Here is a 7477-nt window from a genome sequence, read left to right on the forward strand (position 1 = left end):
GCCCCCCGCGCAGGACAGGCAAAGGTGGCCTCCCTGGCAACTGTGGCTTGGCCAGCTTGGCGTCCGTACCCAGGGCGACCCCAGAAGGTGCTGTCGGGGAGGGCCGCTGCCGTCCTGGGGAGCAGAACATGAAGCTGCGGGGCCACCAGCTGGCTGCACAGAGGAGGCCACGACGCAGCCCCAGGTAAGGCCTCCGTGTGAGAGCAGCGGTCCAGGAAGACAGCAGGCGGGGACCTGCCCCCACACTCCTGCCGCCCTCGGCCGGGGCACGGGCGCCAGCTGCGACTGCGCCAAAAGCCAAGCTGCTGAGAGGTTCACCTATCACAAGCTGGGGAGGGCCTTGCACACGCGAACCAGGTAGGGCCCTGCACACGGGAGCCAGGGAGGGCCCTGCACATGGGAGCCAGGGAGGGCCCTGCACATGGGAGCCAGGGAGGGCCCTGCACATGGGAGCCAGGGAGGGCCCTGCACATGGGAGCCAGGGAGGGCCCTGCACACGGGACCCGGGGAGGGCCACAGGACCCGGGGAGGGCCTGCACACGGGACCCGGGGAGGGCCTGCACACGGGACCCGGGGAGGGCCTGCACACACGTGCCACTTTCCTCTCCGACAAGGACAACAGTGAGGAGCTGGACGGCCCCTCCCTCTGGGCTGAGTGGCCGTGGGATGTGACCGCCCTCTCCGAGCCCCACTTCCTCGTCTGCACAGGGTCATCACGACGCCCCGACCTGAGGGGTGATGGCCTAACGCACGCACGCTTATGAGCCCGCCTGGCCTCGGGAGCTGCCCCTGGAGCCTGGCCGCTTCTCCTCTGGAGATCATCAAGACGCGACGCTGTGTGTGCCAACGCTGCTCGAACGCTCCCCGAATCCGCTAGACCCTCCGCAGGTCCCTGTGAGGGGCACTGCTCGCACACGCATCACGGAGAAGGGGAAACGCCGCACGCGAACGCCGTGGTGCACACGCTGCGTGTTCTTGGCCTGGAGCACATCGGCTTTGCCTCAGAGCGGCAATGTCACGGGGAGGGAAATCACCCGCCCCAGGTCACACCGAGCCTGCTCTGCCCTCAGGCGCGGTCACCCTCTGTCTGCCGGTGAACCTCTAGGTAGTGCCCCTCGGAACGGCCTGGAAGTCAGGAGGTGCTGCGGGGACCCGTGGACAAAGGAGCTGCCCAACCAAACGCTCAGGTTCGAGGTGGAGGCGAGAGAGGGACATGCCAGCCCTGGAGATGCCAGGGGCCTGGTCTACTGGGGACGGCGAGGAGAGGAGGCGAGCCTCAGGGTGGTGGCAGACTGAGCCGCGTGCCCTAGGCCCTGGCCGACACCATGAGCAGCGAGCCCCGCGCCATTCCCTCCCAGGGCCTGACCTGGGTGCTGGGTCGGCCACTGCACAGTGAGGCAGCGGCGTCGCCATCCACCTGGGAGAAGGCAGAGGGCTCACAGCAACTGCCTGGGTGTGCTCCCCTGGTTCCGAGATGAGGGAAGTGGAGAGATGCAGCCAGTGTCCCCGAGTTGCTGGTGGGAAGGACGGGAAACGCCACTGCCCCGGGACATCAACGACTCCAAGACACACCCTACACTGTGGCTGTGGTTTTCGTTTTTGGGTTTTTCTGGAGAGGTTGTTGCTATAGGGCGTGTGCGCTCGCCAGAAAGAGAGACAGACAGAGAGACACAGAGACAGAAAGCGAGAAATCACCCCCGGGGGGATGGCCACGCCACGATCCCTTCTCCTCTATTCTCCTCTTGGGATCTTGGGCATGTACACACAAACGCCTGGCGTGAATTTAAGCCACTGGGTCCGGGACTTGAACTACGGTCGACTACAGGGGAGTCCAGTGACATAGCCATTATGCCAACTGCTGGAGGGCCCTGCACATGGGAGCCAGGGAGGGCCCTGCACACGGGACCCGGGGAGGGCCTTGCACACGCGAACCAGGTAGGGCCCTGCACACGGGAGCCAGGGAGGGCCCTGCACACAGGACCCGGGGAGGGCCTGCACACAGGACCCGGGGAGGGCCTGCACACGGGACCCGGGGAGGGCCTGCACACGGGACCCGGGGAGGGCCTGCACACACGTGCCACTTTCCTCTCCGACAAGGACAACAGTGAGGAGCTGGACGGCCCCTCCCTCTGGGCTGAGTGGCCGTGGGATGTGACCGCCCTCTCCGAGCCCCACTTCCTCGTCTGCACAGGGTCATCACGACGCCCCGACCTGAGGGGTGATGGCCTAACGCACGCACGCTTATGAGCCCGCCTGGCCTCGGGAGCTGCCCCTGGAGCCTGGCCGCTTCTCCTCTGGAGATCATCAAGACGCGACGCTGTGTGTGCCAACGCTGCTCGAACGCTCCCCGAATCCGCTAGACCCTCCGCAGGTCCCTGTGAGGGGCACTGCTCGCACACGCATCACGGAGAAGGGGAAACGCCGCACGCGAACGCCGTGGTGCACACGCTGCGTGTTCTTGGCCTGGAGCACATCGGCTTTGCCTCAGAGCGGCAATGTCACGGGGAGGGAAATCACCCGCCCCAGGTCACACCGAGCCTGCTCTGCCCTCAGGCGCGGTCACCCTCTGTCTGCCGGTGAACCTCTAGGTAGTGCCCCTCGGAACGGCCTGGAAGTCAGGAGGTGCTGCGGGGACCCGTGGACAAAGGAGCTGCCCAACCAAACGCTCAGGTTCGAGGTGGAGGCGAGAGAGGGACATGCCAGCCCTGGAGATGCCAGGGGCCTGGTCTACTGGGGACGGCGAGGAGAGGAGGCGAGCCTCAGGGTGGTGGCAGACTGAGCCGCGTGCCCTAGGCCCTGGCCGACACCATGAGCAGCGAGCCCCGCGCCATTCCCTCCCAGGGCCTGACCTGGGTGCTGGGTCGGCCACTGCACAGTGAGGCAGCGGCGTCGCCATCCACCTGGGAGAAGGCAGAGGGCTCACAGCAACTGCCTGGGTGTGCTCCCCTGGTTCCGAGATGAGGGAAGTGGAGAGATGCAGCCAGTGTCCCCGAGTTGCTGGTGGGAAGGACGGGAAACGCCACTGCCCCGGGACATCAACGACTCCAAGACACACCCTACACTGTGGCTGTGGTTTTCGTTTTTGGGTTTTTCTGGAGAGGTTGTTGCTATAGGGCGTGTGCGCTCGCCAGAAAGAGAGACAGACAGAGAGACACAGAGACAGAAAGCGAGAAATCACCCCCGGGGGGATGGCCACGCCACGATCCCTTCTCCTCTATTCTCCTCTTGGGATCTTGGGCATGTACACACAAACGCCTGGCGTGAATTTAAGCCACTGGGTCCGGGACTTGAACTACGGTCGACTACAGGGGAGTCCAGTGACATAGCCATTATGCCAACTGCTGGTCTCATGTGGTTGCAATTTTTAAAAAACTAAGAAGAACAGAATTAAAAAGACCAAAAGACCAAAGGCACTTCAGGTAGTACAAAAACCACGCATTTCAGTCAGGGAGCACGTCGGCTTTGCCTCAGACCTGGGCAGCCTGGACCCCCGCCCTGGGCTCCCTGCCCACTCCATGCCCTTCTCCGGGTACGCCCAGGAGACATAGAACAGCCCACCCTGCTCTTAGGCCAGGCCCTTTCCAGGTCCCCGGTTCTCCTGCTTGAATGCCCCAGGCCCACGTGCACCCACGTAGACCCTAGGCCTGTCCTCCCAAGGCTCAGAGTACGGCATGAGCTTTGGCGAGCAGGAAGAGACGGGCACCGCACGAGCCTCTCTCGGTACTCCCACTCCAGCCCTCAAATGCCTGGGCAGGTCAGCGCATGTGCATGTGCGTGTGCCTTTGTGGGAATATGAGCACACACAGGCACTGTCAACAGGCATGTACATGCATGTGCCTGTGGATATGTGTGTGCACAAGCGTGCAGGTGCCTGTATATGTCAATGTGTACACTGGAGGGAGCTGTGTGTGCGAGCACGTGTGCCTGTGTGAGCGTGTGCACGTGCCTGTGTGAGCTAGAGGACACTCCTTAAAGCAGCGAAGCTGGATGCAGCCAATTCCCTCCCTGGAGATCCAGTACCCTGCAGAGCGCAGCCAGGCCCTCACCGAGGCTCAGAGGCACAGCCTGGGGGCTTCAGAGGCACAGCCGGGGGGCTTCCAGGGACCCAGTCTGCACCTGAGGCAGGGACGGCTCCCATTCTGTCATGGGGTCCAGAGAACATGAGCTAGCCTGGCTCTGCCCTCCTGTGCGGCCTTGGGGAGGCAGGGCAGGGGGAGGTCGCCCCAGCCCACCATGTATGGGGCGCCTGGAGTGGCGGGGAACCACAAGTCACTGGACCCAAGACCTCCCAGGCATGCAGACCTGTTCCTGACGCAGCCACCTGTTCAGAGGCCTCGGGCCAGGCCTGCGCTTCCCTGAGCCTCACTGTCCCCAGCCCTGCGACGGGCACGGCTCCGTCTCACAGCAGCTGCGACCGCTGCTGCTATAGCTGATGGTACAAGGCACAGTGCCAGCCATGGTGGGGCTCCACAGCGCCACTCAGCTGGGGGGGCGAGGGGTACCGGCCCCTCCCACTGTGTTCCTTGCCCGTGCCCTCCCCCTTGCACCGACCTCCCAGAGCATGGCCCGCAGAGCACGGCCCCACCTGCACCTGGGGAGCTGCACACGCTCTGTCGGCTGTGTGCTTGCCAAGGGGCCACCTCCCGGCTCCCGTAATTGCTCACTCTGGCAGGATCACAGGCCTCACTTATTAAAAAGCGGATTGAACTCGCCCGCTTGCCTGGGAACACGCTGAGAAGGCACAGCCCTCCGCCCCGAGCCCTCCACATGCCACCCTGGGTGCTGGCAGCTGAAGGACATGTCTTAAAGAGATGAAGTGATGCGGCCAAATCCCTCCCTGGAGATCGGGCACCCTGCAGAGCATGGCCAGGTCCTCACGGAGGCTCAGCCTGGGGGCTTCCAGAGGGCCCCAGCCTGCACCTGGTGCAGGGGCCACTCCCGTTCTGTTGTGGGGCCTGGGGCACTTGGGCCCTGCCCTGGTCTGACCTGTGCAGCCCAGAAGACGCAAGGGGGGCACCTGGAGGTCAGCGACCAGCACTGGGCTGAGCTGGCCCACGACACGCTTGCTGCGTTGGCCCAGGAGCCAGGGGAGCTGCAGGGTCTCCAGTGAGGGGCGTAGGTGCGAAATGGCCCGGACAACCCGTGTGTCAGTGAATGCACACCCACGAGTCCCACCAAACGGGCTGGCACACACAGACAACGGGCACTCGTGGGGCATCCAGAGCTGGAGACATGGCTGGGGCCGGCGGGCAATGTGGAGGGAGGGCAGGAAGGGGCTGGGAAAGGGCATCTCGTCACTCAGGACCCTCAGGTCATGAAGTCCCACCCCCCAGGGCCCCTTCCTAAGACAGTCGCTTTGACTGGGAGCAACCCAGGTGTAAGTTTCTCACCAGAAGGACAGCTTCTCAGAGTCACCGGCCGGAAGCCTGTGAAAGGGGCACAGTGGGGTGGGTGGCACGTGCTGGCATCCTACGGCCACATTTTGGGGTACTGCGTCCTGAGCCCCAACATATGGGGGAGGGAATGACTTCCCTTAAGGATTGTACAGCCCTGGTGGCCGAGCTCACCCAGAGGCCAGGTGAGGACCTGCCCCTAGGAGTCCACCCTCCAGTCTGGACACCAGAGGAGACCTCCTGCCTCCGAGGGTGAGCAGGACACGGGCCACTGAGGAGGGGGCTGGAAGTGAGTGGCGCTCCGGGGACAGCCAGGGTGGGAGGGACAGTGAGCTGGAAAGGCTCTTCTCAAGGTCCTGGGCAGTTCAGCAGCAGGCCCCCTGCCAGGTCCAAAGTCTTCCCACCCATCCCACAAGCCTGTGAGGTGCGGCCAGTCGCACTCCCATTTCCAAATGACGACACTGAGGCAGGAGAGGCCCAGGGTGACCCAGGGGCGGGGCAGCTCCAGGAACCACGCTCTGACCCTGCTCAGCTTCTACCAGGCCACAGCAGACCTGGGGCGACGAGGAGTCAGAGAAGGCCGTGGAGAGATCTGGGGCCACCCCCCAGCATGGCTGGGAGAACAGAGGCCTGTGGACCGAGAAGCCAGCGTGGTCCGTGACGGGAAAAGCCCAGTGCATGTGACAGGGCAGTGGTGGCCATGGGGAGTTGGTGTCGAACCCAAGGCTGACCATGGGTGCACCGGGAAGTGGCTGTCAGGCTAGTGTGTGAGACCAGCATCCGGGGCTGAGGCCAGAGCCGCTGCTGACATCTCACGGTGCACGGCTCACCCCAGGAGGGCTGGTCCCGAGGCCAAGAGTGCCAGGACCAGACACCCTGGCAGGGCCTGGGTCAGGGAGGGCAGGCGGGCGCAGCAAGGAGGCCGCGCAGCTCTAAATGCGGCTCCACTGTGACCCCACCTGGCCCAGGGAGCTTGGCATTTTCTCAGTCCCAGAGGGCCAACTCTGCAGCTACTCTAACCACCTGGGTCAGGTCCGGGGGGTGCTGGGAAAACAACCAGGCCGCAGCAGGGGTGAGGAAGGGGAGCGGAAAGTGCAGAGGCAGGAAAAGAAGACAGTCTGGCCAGCAGGAGCCCAGCCATGCATTCGGCTTCCTGGGGCTGCAGAGGGGCTTGTGCTGTGATTAACTCCCAGGGTCAGCTGGGTTCAGCGGGTCGCTCGCTCTGATCACCCGGGTGGGCCTGAGGCCATCAGCCGGAAGCCCTCGGCCAGGGCCAAGGCCTCCCTAAACAAGGAGGAACCCGTGGACAGAGGTCCCTGCGGCGGCCTGCCGGGGTTTGCCAGGCTCCGCTGTGTGGCCAATTCTCACCATGAAGCCCAACGCTCGTCTCCCACTGGCTCTGCTGCTCTGGCTGAATCCTGATGAATTATTCCGGGGTTTCAAAAACTACCAGGACGTGAGGGGGTTTGGACCAGGAGTTGGTCAGAAGTGGGAACAGTCCAGGTGCCCTGGAGGCCTCTGGGAGCGACTGACAGCTGAGGGGACAGCGCTTCCTGCAGCAGCGAGGCGGGATTGTGGTGGCAACTGGCCAGACCTCCCACCACTCGGGCCCTGCAGCGAGAACTAGCACTTTCAGTCAGCCTCAGGGGCTTGGGACTCGCCTGGTGCAGACGACCCTGCACAGACACCTGCGGGGAGGGAAGGGGGCATGCCTGGGCATAGAGGGAGACTCGAGGCTGGAGGCGCCATGCCCTGCACCTCGTACACTGCCTGAAACCTGGAGGCAGCAGCTCCTGGCACCTCGCATGCAGCCTCGCCCCTGGAGGCCAAGGACCTCTTGGAAGAGACAGGAGTGGGGGCTGTGTGTGGACAGGAGGAAGCAGAGTTCCAGGTAGGAAAACGCAACTAAACCCAGCGTGGGAGACAGCACGCCACCCCTGCCCCTCCGCCTGTGGACGAGGACAGGTACTGGAGCCCCCACGGCCGGTTTCTGGTGGTGCCAGCTGGGTGGAGGAAGGGAAGGAGGCCTTGGGCTCGGTACAGTATCACCGGGGGCTGGGAGCCCACCGTGTGGCTGGGGGAGC

The sequence above is a fragment of the Tupaia chinensis genome, unplaced genomic scaffold, assembly GCF_000334495.1.
Source record: "Tupaia chinensis unplaced genomic scaffold, TupChi_1.0 Scaffold000355_1, whole genome shotgun sequence".
NCBI lineage: Eukaryota > Metazoa > Chordata > Mammalia > Scandentia > Tupaiidae > Tupaia > Tupaia belangeri.